The 14,775-nt window shown below is 43.5% G+C and overlaps 1 protein-coding gene across 1 annotated transcript in view; it reads left to right on the top strand.

The window, feature by feature from the left end:
* Window positions 1-14,775, top strand: part of LOC119428632 (XK-related protein 6) — a 31,978-nt gene that overhangs the window by 8,676 nt on the left and 8,527 nt on the right. The window lies entirely within an intron of this gene.

Genomic DNA, 14,775 nt, shown 5'->3' on the forward strand with positions numbered 1-14,775 from the left:
TACGCCTAGACGACTGTCTCCACCCGGACAACTACACCCTGGTGGACCTCACGCCTGTTGCGGCCCTCATCCCTAACGGAGGTAACCAAGTACAGGTCATGCTCTAAATGTTCTCCTGTTTTTTGGTGGTTCAGCGTCCGTTTCTCTGCATCTCATGTTACAGACCAAGAGGCTGTCTTCAGCTTGCTCAGTAAGTGCCACCCCAACATGACGGCGTACTTAAAAAAGGAAATCCCCAAAAGGCTTCATTATCAGAACAACGAGCGCGTCCAGCCGATCATTCTGGTCGCTGATGAGGGTTGGACCATAGTGCGGCGGGGGAACAAGCTACCAAGATGTAAGTACTACAAAAAAATTGTGTCATTAATAAGCTCCACCCACTCACTCTCCTTTTGAACTCACCCTGCAGTGGGAGATCACGGCTATGACAACTCATTGCCCAGCATGCACCCCTTCCTAGCAGCAACAGGCCCCAGTTTCCGTCAAGGATACCGGATCAAGAGTCTACAGAGCGTGGATATCTACCCGCTCATGTGCCACCTGCTGTCGGTGCCGGCGCAGCCCAACAACGGATCCCTGAGCCAGGCGCAGTGTCTTCTGGCTGTTGAGACCTACTGGAACGTTCCCATGCTGATCGGCCTGGTGGTCGGCGTCCTGCTCCTGCTCACTACCGTCCTGGGTAAGCCTGGCTTGTCGTGGGGGTTCGGGGGCGTCTCTGTGTTCGAGTCACAAACTAACGGAACTTGTTGCTCCTCAGTTCTTTTCAGGTTGATGAACTCTCGCCGGTCCTCGGACCCCCGACCCTTCCAGAGACTGGAGATCCTTGATGACGACGACGAACCCTTGATCGAGTAAACCCCTCAGGGCCGTTGGCCACAGGTGCCTCTCATGCTGCACTTTACTTCACGTGTTGTATACATGCCAGATCTGCTGACACCTGCCGTGGACTTGTGCACTGACCTCACAGCTGTTACCATGGTTACCATGTCCGGTCTCCATTTTACTGAAGGTCGACTTGACCAAAAAAATAAGCCATATTTCACCGAACAGCGACTTTTTAGGAAAACGGTAAAAATGTTTTTGGTAAAATAAATTATTCACTTTAGTACTACTGACAAAAATAAAAACTGATTGAGTTTGTTGATTTTAGGAGGTTATTCTTTGTGTTGTTCTGTTTTTGTTTATAAAATTGGTTCTATTTAATGTGTATTTTCTTTATTCTGACAGAAGAGGGCGCCAAAAACTAATTTAGGATTTGATGCGTCTCGTTTGTCAGAATTCTTTAAACATAAGAATATATCTTTTGGAGGGTTTTTTTAATGGGTACTAGTACTTTGTGGGTTTACTTGTTACACTGAATCAATCAGCAGAAAAATATATTTTTATTCTAAAATAGTGTTTTGAAAAATGGGGCTTCTTTGCACGATAGTTGTTTAAATTTTTCCATGTGTCCTAAGTGATTTGTGGTTCTGTATTCAAGACCAAAGACCGTTTGTATGAAGCAGAACCCTCCTACTCCCCAAAGAGACCCTGACTCTGAGGCCTCGGGTCAGTTTGACCAAGAACAGCAGGACGGGTAAAATTGATCGACTTCTAAAACCAGGAAATGTCTCATTTTATACATAAATCCAGGGAAGGACTTCAGTGGATTAAATTATCATCCTTCTAAATAAATGTGCACTGGATTCACAAGATTAATAAACAATGCAGTTTATTTAGGTTATTTTTAAAAATAGTTACTTAAAATAAGCAGATACTCTGGAAAGAAGTGGAGACGACACTTGACTGGGATCAAATCTGAATGTTTGCTGCTCAAAGGTCAAAATGAAAAACATCTAGATATTCTGTACTTTTCTGTATTTCAGACATATCTGGTAAGAAAGACTCCTGTGCATGATACGAAAAGACTTGGGTTAAAGACTTGTGGGTTAAAGACTTGTGGGTTAAAGACTTGTGAGTTAAAGACTTGTGAGTTAAAGACTTGTGAGTTAAAGACTTGGGTTAAAGACTTGTGGGTTAAAGACTTGTGAGTTAAAGACTTGTGAGTTAAAGACTTGTGAGTTAAAGACTTGTGGGTTAAAGACTTGTGGGTTAAAGACTTGTGGGTTAAAGACTTGTGGGTTAAAGACTTGTGGGTTAAAGACTTGTGGGTTAAAGACTTGTGAGTTAAAGACTTGTGAGTTAAAGACTTGTGAGTTAAAGACTTGTGAGTTAAAGACTTGTGAGTTAAAGACTTGTGGGTTAAAGACTTGTGGGTTAAAGACTTGTGGGTTAAAGACTTGTGGGTTAAAGACTTGGGTTAAAGACTTGGGTTAAAGACTTGGGTTAAAGACTTGGGTTAAAGACTTGTGGGTTAAAGACTTGGGTTAAAGACTTGTGGGTTAAAGACTTGTGGGTTAAAGACTTGGGGGTTAAAGACTTGTGGGTTAAAGACTTGGGGGTTAAAGACTTGTGAGTTAAAGACTTGTGGGTTAAAGACTTGGGGGTTAAAGACTTGTGAGTTAAAGACTTGGGGGTTAAAGACTTGGGGGGTTAAAGACTTGGGGGGTTAAAGACTTGGGGGGGTTAAAGACTTGGGGGGGTTAAAGACTTGTGTCATGGTTCGGACGATCCTTAAATTTCATCAAGTCGATCAAATGTTTTTCATTGATAGATTTCTCATGGAACTTCTAATCACGTGTTAATCAGAAAAACTTATTGTTGGTGTTTCTGATTGATCTGTTGGGCGTAAATTCAAAGGTTCTCCCACATTTGTCTAAAATTGTTCTGTTCATAAAAAAACACCAGGGTCCAAAATGGGAATTGATCCATAATTAAGAATAAATTTTCATGAGCTCAAAGTTTTAGCTGCTTTGAAATGTCCCAGAATATAAAACGGGTGACTTGAGACGATGGCATAAAATAGAACCGACTATAGTTGACTTTTAAAATTATTATTAATAATTGGAGGCAGAACGATTGATTGGCCACCCAAAATATCAGGTCCGTCCGTCCATCCGTCCGTCCATCCGTCCGTTCGTCCATCCGTCCGTTCGTCCGTCCATCCATCCATCCTCTTGTTCTGGACTCCGGTCTTGGGGGCAGCATCTTGAGCAGGAAGGTCCAGACATCTCTCTCCACAGCCTCTTCCAGTTCTTCTGGGAGGACTCCCAACATGTTCCCAGTCCAACAGAGAGACATAGTCTCTCCAGTGTGTCCTGGCTCTTTCCCAAGTCTCCTCCCAGTAGGACGTGCCTGAAGCACCTCCCTAGGGAGGTGCCCAGAGAGCATCCTCACCAGATGAACCACCTCACCTGTCTCCTCTGGATGTGGAGGAGCAGAGGTTCTGAGTCTCTCCTGATAACTGAACGTCTCACCCTGTCTCTGAGGGAGAGTCCAGTTCCTGCAGAGGAAACTCATTTAACCTCCTGGATCCACGATCTCATTCTTTCAGTCTCTACCAGAGTTCTTGACCAGAGGTATTTGGACAAATGTATCAACTCTTTTCTGCCCCAAACTTTGTAGATTAATGTGTGACCAATAAAGTTTGAGTTATGGTTAAAAGACGAACCAAAACAAGGACCAGGTCTTTAAACGAGACCTTACCGTCTAAAATCGTACTGGAATCAGTGGTAAAAACCGTTAACAGGTGCGTTTGTAAACGTAAGCAGGCGTCCTGTCCATGTTGTGCTGCGGCCATTTTATATTATTCATGTTTACTGATGAGACTCGGCTCTTCTGCATCTCTCATTGTTTGAGTAAAGAGTGACCTTCGATGTTCTTCAAGTCTTTTTGTAACGACACAACTTTACGGCTTTATTTCCAGATCTTCATCATTTTGACTTGTTGCTGCTTCTGGTTAATACAATTTATTTAAGATTTTATGAGACAAACATTTAAGCATCCTTAAAGGATAATAAGGACGTGCTGAAGAAACGGCCTCACTGTTGGGACTATATTGAATTTAAATGGCACTGCCAAGCTGCATTTTCACACTTTATCACCCAAGTTGCTGCTTTTAGGAGCAGGTAGACAGGTGTGGGCACTTTGCAAATTAACCTGTTCTTTAATGAAATGCTTGAAAACTTTTAATAAACTTCTTATTTTAAAAATCTGTGTTTTTATGTTGTTCTTCCAAGAAAATGTTTTCAAGAACGAAGAGACGCATTTTGAAATTTTTCTAATAATCTTTAGTGTTTTTTAATTTTTTTAATATTCAATTCAGTTTATTTCTTCAGCTCCAAGTCACAACAGAAGTGTCTCAGGGACTGAACAGAAACATTCATGTATAAAATAATAATTAACATTATTTATCTGAGGAGCAGCTTTGAGTTTAACTCCATCACTGAACTCTCATCTTGAACAAGCATGAAGGCGACAGTGGAAAGAAAAACTCCCTCATGAGGAAGAAACCTTTAGCAGAACCAGGATCAGGACAAGAGGACCATCTGCTTCCACCGGCTGGGTTTGGTAGGAATAGATACACAATGGCAGGTCAAGAATCACATGTTAAGATAGAAATAGTTTCAAATGAAAACTAGTCGTCTATAGCAGCATAACAAGCCGACCCGAACTATAGGATTTATCAAAAAGGAAAGTCTTAAACTGGACAATGTGTCAGCCTCATGGACAGAAACTGGAAGTTGGTTCCACAAGAGAGGAGCCTGAGAACTGGAAGATCTTCCTCCCATTCTGCTGCTGGAAACTCTAGGAACCACAAGTAAACCTGCAGTCTGAGAGCAAAGTGCTCTGTTAGTAAAATATGGAACAATAAGATCTGTAATATAAGATGGAGCTAGGTTGTTGAGAGCTTTGTAGGTTAGAAGTAAGATTTTGAATTCTATTCTGGATTTGACAGGGAGCCAATGGAGAGAAGCTAAAACTGGAGAGATATGATCTCTCCCAGTAACTCCAGTTAAGACTCTGGCAGCAGCATTTTGGATCAACTGAAGACGTTTTAAAGAAGTATTTGGACACCCAGATAATAAACCATTGCAATAGTCCAGTCTAGACGTGACAAATGCATGGACCAGTTTTTCTGCATCATCTTTAGATCAGATGTTTCTAATGTTAGTGATATTACGCAGGTGGAAGAAGGAGGTTCTAGCAACGTTTTTAATGTGGGGGATAAAAGACATGTCCTGATCAAAAATAACACCAAGATTTTTAACATTAGAGCTGGAGGACAGATTAATGCATCTAAGGAGGGAGAAAGACTGAAACATTCATTCCTAAGGTGCTCAGGTCCAAAAACCAAAACCTCAGTCTTGTCTGTTCAACAGGAGAAAATTAAGGGTCATCCAGGTTTTTATGTCTTTAAGACATGCTTGTAGTCTAAGTAGCTGATTGGATTCATTGGGTTTAATGGACAAATATAATTGTGTATCATCAGCATAACAATGAACATTTATCCCATGCTGTTTAATAACTTTACCTAATGGAAGCATATATAAAGTAAAGAGTATTGGTCCAAGCACTGAATCCTGAGGAACTCCATGACTAACTTTGTTGTATGAAGAAGATTTATTATTTACATTTACAAACTGGAATCTATCAGATAGATATGATTTAAACCATTTTAGAGCTGTTCCTGTAATCCCAACATCATATTCAAGCCTCTGTAGTAAAATATTGTGATCAACTGTATCAAATGCAGCACTGAGGTCTAACAGGACCAGTAGAGACACAAGTCCATTGTCTGAGGCCATGAGAATATCATTAGTGACTTTTACTAGTGCTGTTTCTGTGCTATGATGAGCTCTGAACCCTGACTGAAACTCTTCAAACACATTATTTCTTTGTAGATGTTCACACAACTGACCTGCAACTAGTTTCTCTAGAATTTTTTAGATGAAAGTTAGATTAGATATAGGTCTATAGTTGGCTAGACTTCCTGGATCCACTGAATAAATGCCATTAATCCAGGCAGGGTCGACCTCCTGCTGCCCTTGAGTCAAAGTGACCTTCGGTTTTAAAACAAGTCCTGTGGGTCATTTTGACCCAAGGGCAGCAGGAGGCTTACATTAAACTTGTGTTTAAATTGTGGCTGGATTGTTAGCATGGGTTTAAACACACTTGTTAAAGACTCATTTTGTTCGGCCACTTTGTTTAGACTAGCCGAAACTTTGAAAAAAAAATTAATCTCTGGTACAAATTAGAGATGGACCAATTGATCAGTTGGCCATTTTTTCAGGCGGCTTTTGCCTTTTCTTTTTTTACACAATCCACGTCGACCGCACCTGAGCATGCTCAGGTGACATCGATGCTAGTTTTGAATATTTAAAAATAATACATTTTAAACCATTTAAAACTTGAAAAGACAGCTAAAAGACAGAGTCTGATCGTTGGTGGAACCTCAGATCCAGGAGAAACGATGTGGGTTCTGTCCTGGCCGTGGAATTCTGGATCAGCTCTTTACCCTCACTAGGGTCCTCGAGGGGTCGTGGGAGTTTGTCCATCCAGTCTACATGTGTTTTGTGGACTTGGAGAAGTCATTGGACCGTGTTCCTCTGGGTCCACTGTGGGGGGTGCTCCGTGAGTATGGGGTTGGAGGCTCGTTGTTACGGGCTGTTCTGTCCCAAGTGGTGCGAGAGTTTGGTTCTCATTGCCGGTGGTAAGTCGGACCCTTCAGGGTGGGAGTTGGACTCTGCCAGGGCTGCCTGTTGTCACTGATTCTGTTCATAACTTTTATGGACAGATCTAAAAAACTTTTTTCGATTTTTCTACCTGGATTATTGAGCATGCATCAGGATATTTTATGGACAGAATTTCTCGGTGCAGCCAGGGGGTGGAGGGTTTCCGGTTCAGTGGCCTCAGGATTCATCTCTGCTCTTTGCAGATGATGTGGTCCTGCTGGCGTCATCGTGCCGTGATCTCCAGCTCTCACTGGAACAGTTTGCAGCAGAGTGTGAAGCAGCTGGGATGAGAACCAGCACCTCCAGATCTGAGGCCATGGTCCTCAGTCAGGAAAGAGTGGACTGTTCTCTTCAGGTCGAGGGTGAGGTTCTGCTTCAAGTGGAGGAGTTCAAGTATCTCGGGGTTCTGTTCACAAGTGAGAGAAGAATGGAGCGTGAGATTGACAGATGGATTGGTGCAGCATCTCCAGTATTGTGAACTCTGTGCCGGTCCATTGTGGTGAAGAGAGAGCTGAGCTGTAAGACAAAGCTCTCTGTTTACTGGTCAGTCTACGTTCCTCCCCTCACCTCACCTCTGGTCATGAACTCTGGTAGAGACTGAAAGAATGAGATCGTGGATCCAGGAGGTGAAATGAGTTTCCTCTGCAGAGCTGGACTCTCCCTCAGAGACAGGGGGAGAAGTTCCAACATCCAGGAGAGACTCAGAGTAGAACCAGTGCTCCTCCACATCCAGAGGAGACAGGTGAGGTGGTTCATCTGGTAAGGATGCTCCCTGGGCGCCTCCCTAGGAAGGTGCTTCGGGCATGTCCGACTGGGAGGAGACCCAGAGGAAGACCCAGGACACGCTGGAGAGACTATGTCTCTCTGTTGGACTGGGAGCACCTTGGGGTCCTTGCAGAAGATCTAGAAGAGGCTGTGGAGAGAGATGTCTGGGCCTCCCTGCTCAAGCTGCTGCCCCCGCGATCCGACTTCGGAACAAGCGGAAGATGATGGATGGATTTGTGTTTCAAAATTAAAAATGTATAACGAGACTTTGATGTGTCGTCAGTAGGAGGATAGCTTCTTCTCTCAGGAAAAATAAAAATCTGGTTGTTTGTGTAACCAAACAACACATGATCAAGAACATGGATTTACCTTATTAGCTATGTCCTCAGATGAACTCTTGTTCTGTTTTGAGACAGAAACCTTGTTTTTGCTTCAGACCAGATAAAATCAAATGAAACCAGTTCTGACCATTGTTGTCAATGGCGGCCTTGGGCCCATTCCTTATTTGGAGTCATTTACCGCTTTCACATATAAATAGATATTTACCACACATGATGATCATCAGAAGTAAACAAGGAGGACCAGTACATGGTCATACAGGAAATTCAATGATGCATGTAGACAGCGCTCTGTTCTCTGTGAGGGGCGGAGCCTAGAACCAATATACATTTATATTTCCTGTGTTTGGGGCTGCGTCTGTCGAGAATGTTTTTGTTGTGGTTCGGATCGAAGCCTTTTTTCAGCCCAGAGGAAAGGCCTTATAGCTGAAACCTATAAGGCCTTTCCTCTGGGCTGAAAGCCGAGGTACCAACAAAACTTCTAGCCGGATTTCAGATGCGAGTCAATGGATTTGACGCTAAGCGGGACCGCTTCGTCCAACAGCTCGACACTGGTCGCTGAGCGAACAAGCACTGATGAGAGTGGCGTGGGACTGACGACTCCGGTGGTAATCAGTAGCCGTCGAGCAATGTGTTCGAACATGGCGCTTAATGCCAGCTCTTTGGTTGCCAGCTGCTCATACTGACACAAATATCGTCTGTGAGAATATAATGAAGTTTTTACCATTTACTCTTGATAAGGCAAGAAAGTTGGCGACAGCAGTCCCAGGCAGAGCGCATGCACATTAGGTGAATGGACTTGGGGGTTCTGTTTGCATGTAAACACCCAATGTGTCGCGTAAACAAGTACTTTTTCCTGGAATCAACAACCGAAACACAGTGCGTCCCCCCCAGTCATGTTCGTGTAAATGTAGTCTAAAACCAGTTCTTTGTCCAGTTGTTCCTCGTTCCTCGACAAAAAGGTATTCATGCCTTCAGCTAGGCGCCTGTTTTGAGGCGTGAACAGTTCATGAGTTGATGTAAAGTGGCTTAATGAACTAAGGGAGCAGGAGAGTTCCTGTCCTGAAAAGAATCGAAGGACTGGACTACGAGTTCGTAACCATAAGTGCTACGTGTTGTCATCACTGTTTGTTCCCATTCAGTGATGAGGTTGGTCTCTGCCTTGAGCCCATCGCACCTGGGATGCACCCAGGTGGTGCAGTGGGCAGCAATGTAGGCGCTCGGGGAGCCATTAGGGATTGGGCATCTTGCTCAGAAACATGTGGGAATGGCTGGGGATTGAACCTGGGACTTTGGGGTCCCGAGTCGGCTGCCTTGCCTCTCTGCCCCATCTCGGCCCCCAAGTTGATTTATAAAATGTCTTGAACGTAGTTTCTTCCTCGTTCTGAAGTATTACAGAAGGGCAGCAGCTACGAGGACTCGGATACATCACAGTCAAACAGCTCCGGTTACGTTAACACAAACTGCTGTTTTGTTTCGTATGAAACTAATTTTACATCAAAAATCAATCGGTTGTATTCAGGGGGTTTCTTTTATGGATTTATTGTGAATATGAATGGAAAGAACACAAGTTTTCTTTAAATGCATTTATCATCCATGTTTATTTCACAGCTAAAGCGGGAAGCGCTACCAAAACATCTTTTTACTTTGTGTAGCAATATAGAAATATACCCGGCTAGGGAAACGTCACTTCCTGTTAGATAAGTGGGCGGAGTTTAAAAGGAGGCTTGTGTAACTGTGACAGAGTCTTTATTATTCTTAAAATATCAATGAAATGACGTCTCCATCATCTCCATGTTTGGAGCTGAGGTGTCTGATCATGGAGGAGGTGTTCCCATGATGCTTCAGTTCAGGTGAACACACCAACACTGCACCTGCACAAACACACTCATGTTAATAAAACATTTAATTTGATCCCATCTGATATATGATTATTAAAACCACATACATTACTGTAATTATATGAAATCCACGGGTTAGATAATGTCTTCAGTGCTCAACATCACTGTAAGTTAGTTGACATTGAAACACCTCATGATGAGCAGAATGAAGCCACGTGTTAGAACCACCTGTCTTCCTGCATGGCTCCATAATGAATTCAAACCAACAGCAGAAACACACCTGCTCTCCAACACAAACATGTTGGAGCTGCTTCATCTGCTGAGCTCTCTCAACATGTCATGTGACTGGTTCGCACCAACACAGGCTCTGAAGCAGTGGTTCCATGTAATTTAACTGCAGGTTCGAAGCACGTTTTGAAGCTTTTGTTTCACACCACCATCACTTGTGTGCGGGCTCTTCTGGCTTTCATGGGATGAACGCTTCAAATTCACTCCTGTTGGTGATTAGTTGACTGAATTTCATAGGTTCTTGCTGGGGGTGGGACCACTGCTGCTTCGTCTCCTCCGAGGTTACAACCGTTGTCTCTATGGAGGACCACTGCTGTCTGGGTTCTCCACATTATTGCTCTTAATGGTCTTAATGGTCTTCAGACGCCTGTGGCTGCGTCACTGGATCTCCACCACAAATTGTTTGGGGCACGGTCCCTGAGTACAACTTTTAAAATGATTATTTCATTGTTAAAATGTTTAAACTGTATTTAAAAAGTATTTATAAAAATGGAAATTAATAAATTGTTTTCTAAATTTGCAAGCCTGTCTCAGGTGTCAAGTATTTTTGTAAGATCTACGAACCGGTGTTTTTTGTAAATCACATAATTTTAATGAGAACCACTCGGTACCACCACATTTAAATCAAATTATTTCTGGTGATCTCACAGGTGACACAGAAACAACTTCCCACAGGCGACGCCCAGTTTTCTCCACTATAAACTGGTTTAATGTCGGATGACGATTCCAACAACGTGTGCACGAACAGGAGAAGCTGCAGAGTTCAGCTGTTACAACCAGCAGGACCAGCGTTGGGCTGCACCTGCTAAGGGTAAAACTAAAGAAGATCACAGTCTTGGACAGAAGAATGCAGCTTAAGCTTTTGTCTGGAAGGAAAAGGGTGAGAGGTGATGTTTGTTCAGGCCTGAGGCGCAGCAGCATTTCTTGCTGCTACAAGACTGAGGACTTCCAGAGAACAACAGCAGCTGTAGACACGAGACACGAACTAGAAAAGTTCATCAACTTGGCTCTCATACAGTTGGTGATCGTTGCTGGATTTATTCAGTCTGTCACTCTTTCAGGATGGTTCTTCAGATTGTGCTGGGCTTCCTGTTGGGCCTCAGCGCTCTGGCCGCAGACAAAGACGTGGCTCAACAGGGTCCACCGCCGCTGCTGCTGGTGTCGTTCGACGGCTTCCGGGCCGATTACCTGCAGAGGTTTCCCATGCCGAACCTGAAGCTCCTGTACAGCCAGGGGGTCCTGGTGGAGCAGCTCACCAACGTCTTCATCACCAAGACGTTTCCCAACCACTACAGCTTGGTAAGCGTGGTTTACTTACTTTACTTTGTGAATTCTTCTTCTTCTTTCGGCTTTTCCCTCTTCAGGGGTCGCCGCAGCGAGTCATCCTCCTCTGTCCTACCTGTGCTGTACCTCTGATCTCGTTCTTCTCCATCCTTGTCACTCCTAAAGAGAACCTCAACATCTTCATTTCTGCCACTTCCAGTTCTTTCTCCCGTCTTTTTGTCAATGCCACCGTCTCCAGACAGATTTAACTAATGTTATTAAGTAAAACATATGTTTTTATTTGTTTAGGGACAAGAGTTTAATATTCACCGTACCATAAACTGTTTTGTCTCCATTTTGGGAAAAAAAATCTACATCTACAATATTAACAAAAAACTGTAAATCCATACCCCACCACTAGGTGGCGAGAATGTTTATTCTAACAGCATTTAATGAATTCAATGAAAACTTTCTCCTTTGATGCCATTTTCAATTTTCTCTGATTATTTCAGCAACAATTAAAGTTTATTTGAAACAGGATCAGAATAAAGACAGACCTGCAGAAAATAAAACATATTTGAAACAAATGGGTAAAAAGAGCACGAAATGATTGTGGACTGAAGAACACAAACACACAAAGTATACTTTTTAAATATCTGGAATAATTTGGATGAAACCTACGTGGAACCACGATGTCACAAAGCACCTGAGGGGCATGATGCATATTTAAAAATAGGGTAGAGATTGAAAATTAGGTTAAAATATAGTTAGTTATCATCTTCAGTTTCTTGAGAACATTTTTTCCTTCGTTCAACCGTTATTTATACAAGTTAGTTCCCACTGAGCCTCAAGGTCTCATTTACAGAAGACACCTGTTTCAGACAAACAAAAGTAGTTAAGGAAAAGAGAAAAACGAGGGAAGGGGAGGTAAAAAAAATTGTATCTCGCAATATGTTGTATCTCGGTACAATGATAATAAAGTTGATTCTGATGTCCCGGCCGGGGCACAGTGTGAAAGTTGAAAAAAACAAAACAAAACTTGCACATAAATAGCAACATACTAATACATTTATGCATAAGGAGGTCGACAAAGGCGGCGAGTTGTCCTTGGACACTTCCAGAAAGTTCCATAGTCCTGATGATAAGAGATGGCACAGTACTTCTCATCCAGCTCAGCTCTGACACAGGTCCACAGATGTCCTCGGAAAGGGAGAGGGTAGGGGAGGGTGGGGGGAGCAGAGCTTCTTGTTCACATAACCTCCAGGATAAATTTGAGGTAGTTGGCCTATTCAAGGCCAAGCGAGGAAGCCAGATTCAGATAACATTTGTTTTGGGACAGATCAACTCTGCTTGATTTTTGGTCTGCCGTCATAGTTCTGCTGGTAAATCTCAATCTGAGTCCAAGTGCTTGAAGCACGGCACATTTCTTCACACAAGCCAGGCAGCTTCACAATTGCCAGAACCGCTGTCAATGTCTTCCGAATTTGTAGATGTGCCAGATACCTGTCAACTTCAAAAAGCAGGAATCCTGTTATCATAAATCCAATTTTGTACCTGTCTTTTACATCCTCAACGGACAATACAGACACACCATCTTCCACTGCCCCCAGGAATCCATAGTGTATCCAGCTGCGGGTGTCCCTTCAGGGCATGAGGGCTCTCCTTCGCCTTGTCTTATCGAGAAAATTTGATCAATTGCATTGAAACCAGCTGACCAGATCCATAATTTACAGTTCGGAAAATATGTAAAGAGAGGCTCTGAAAAAGATTCACAGGACAAGATCAGAAGCAGGAGGAAAAGCGTCTGTCTTCGTCAAGAGCAAGCAGGAAGTGCATGGCGATTGTCACTCAAATGGTTTCCTTTACTTGATTTTAGCTGTCATCCTTCCTCAGCATGTATCTAAAAACCTGAAAAAAAATGGAGCCAAAAACTGTGCCTTGTGGCACACCCGTATTCATGTTAAGAGAAGATGATTTCTCACCTCCAATATAAACAAACAGTTCAAGATAATGGTAAATATTTGTAAAACAAAGATCATTGTTGGTGATCTTCTCTCCAGGTCACCGGGCTGTACGCAGAGTCCCACGGTATCCTGGCGAACAACATGTACGACCCGGCCACCCACAAACACTTCAGCATCCAAAACGACACTGATCCCATGTGGTGGAACGGTGCAAAACCTCTGTGGCTGACAGCTCTCGACTCTGGCTACAAGACGGCAGCTGTGATGTGGCCCGGTTCTGACGTGACCATCGGTAACCGCACTCCCACGCACTTCTTCCACTACAACTCCAAGATGGCGTTCCAGCAACGAGTGGGGAACGTGACGAACTGGATGTTGGGAGACGGAGAGGTGAAAAGAATGACTTATAAATCCACTTGTGCTTACTATGAACCAAATATCTTAAAATCTTTTTGTAATTATTCTTTGACGCTAAAACGTTTTACCATCACGACAGGAGAAAGGAGTGATGTTTGCAGCTCTTTACTGGGAGGAACCGGACCGATCTGGTCACATCTTTGGCCCGGACACCACCACAGAAATGGCTAAAGTGCTTAAGGGGGTACTGTTAGTTGATAGTTGTGTCACCTTTTTGTTTTTCTTTCACACATTTGTCCCCCGTCACAGAGCATATGGGGAGAATTAGGAATTTGAGCATGATAACTTGAAAAATAAATGTGGTACCACCTTCCATTTTGGTGCGTGGCTACCTCCCAGACATAATAAATGTTCCTTTAAAAAACTGGGTCCACTCCAAAATCCAAGAGTGTTTCCTCTAGGTCACTAGTCTTGGCAAGGCACTCATCTCTTCAGGGGTTTTGTTGACAAGGGGGGAATTGGTAAGCAGGGCACCCGGTCCTGTTGACGGTGGGGCGCCCTCCTTGGATAACGGTAGGGGAAACACTGCAAGATGGCTGCAGCCATCCATGTTTTTCTGTAAACATTGTCAGCTGGATAACCTTTAAAATAAGCAACGCGCCAACTTCCATGTGATGTGTAGCTGCATCTAGTGATAAGAAAGGTCACTTTCAAAAACTGTGTTGTCACGTCAAAATCCAAGATGTCCACCTCCATGTATAAACTGATCACCCTAATAATTTGAAGAAACTATCCTTTCTAGTTTTTGCTTAAATAATTGGGGTGGCAGAAGATTAATTTATAGTGACCAAGGCCACCATTGCCCCCCCACGGCTCAGCCATTGTGCCTGGTGTGCGATAAACTTGCTTTGTCTGTTCGCCTGGCTCCCTGATTGCGCTGCCTCGGACAAACAAACAAACAAAAATATTAATCTTCTCCACAGTGTAACTTCTCCCCACGTGAATATCTTGTCCCCAAAACATTAAGGTTTACTTGCATTCTCCGTTCCGTTCCAGTCCAGAAAAACACTTAACCTCAAAATCTACAAACATTCACTCTTTAAATCCCTCGGCGACGGGAGACATCAGTGCACCACTTGTTTGGTTATGAACCACGAGCGTGATTAATTTGTACCAACAGGTAGATGACGACATCGGACTGCTGATGTCAGAGCTGAACCGAACCGGACTCTGGGGTCGCATCAACCTCGTGGTGACCAGCGACCACGGCATGGCCCAGTGCTCGGCCGAGCGCCTCATACGCCTAGACGACTGTCTCCACCCGGACAACTACACCCTGGTGGAC

The sequence above is a fragment of the Nematolebias whitei genome, chromosome 23 (genome assembly GCF_014905685.2).
Source record: "Nematolebias whitei isolate Nwh7 chromosome 23, NemWhi1, whole genome shotgun sequence".
In the NCBI taxonomy this organism is placed as follows: Eukaryota; Metazoa; Chordata; class Actinopteri; order Cyprinodontiformes; family Rivulidae; genus Nematolebias; species Nematolebias whitei.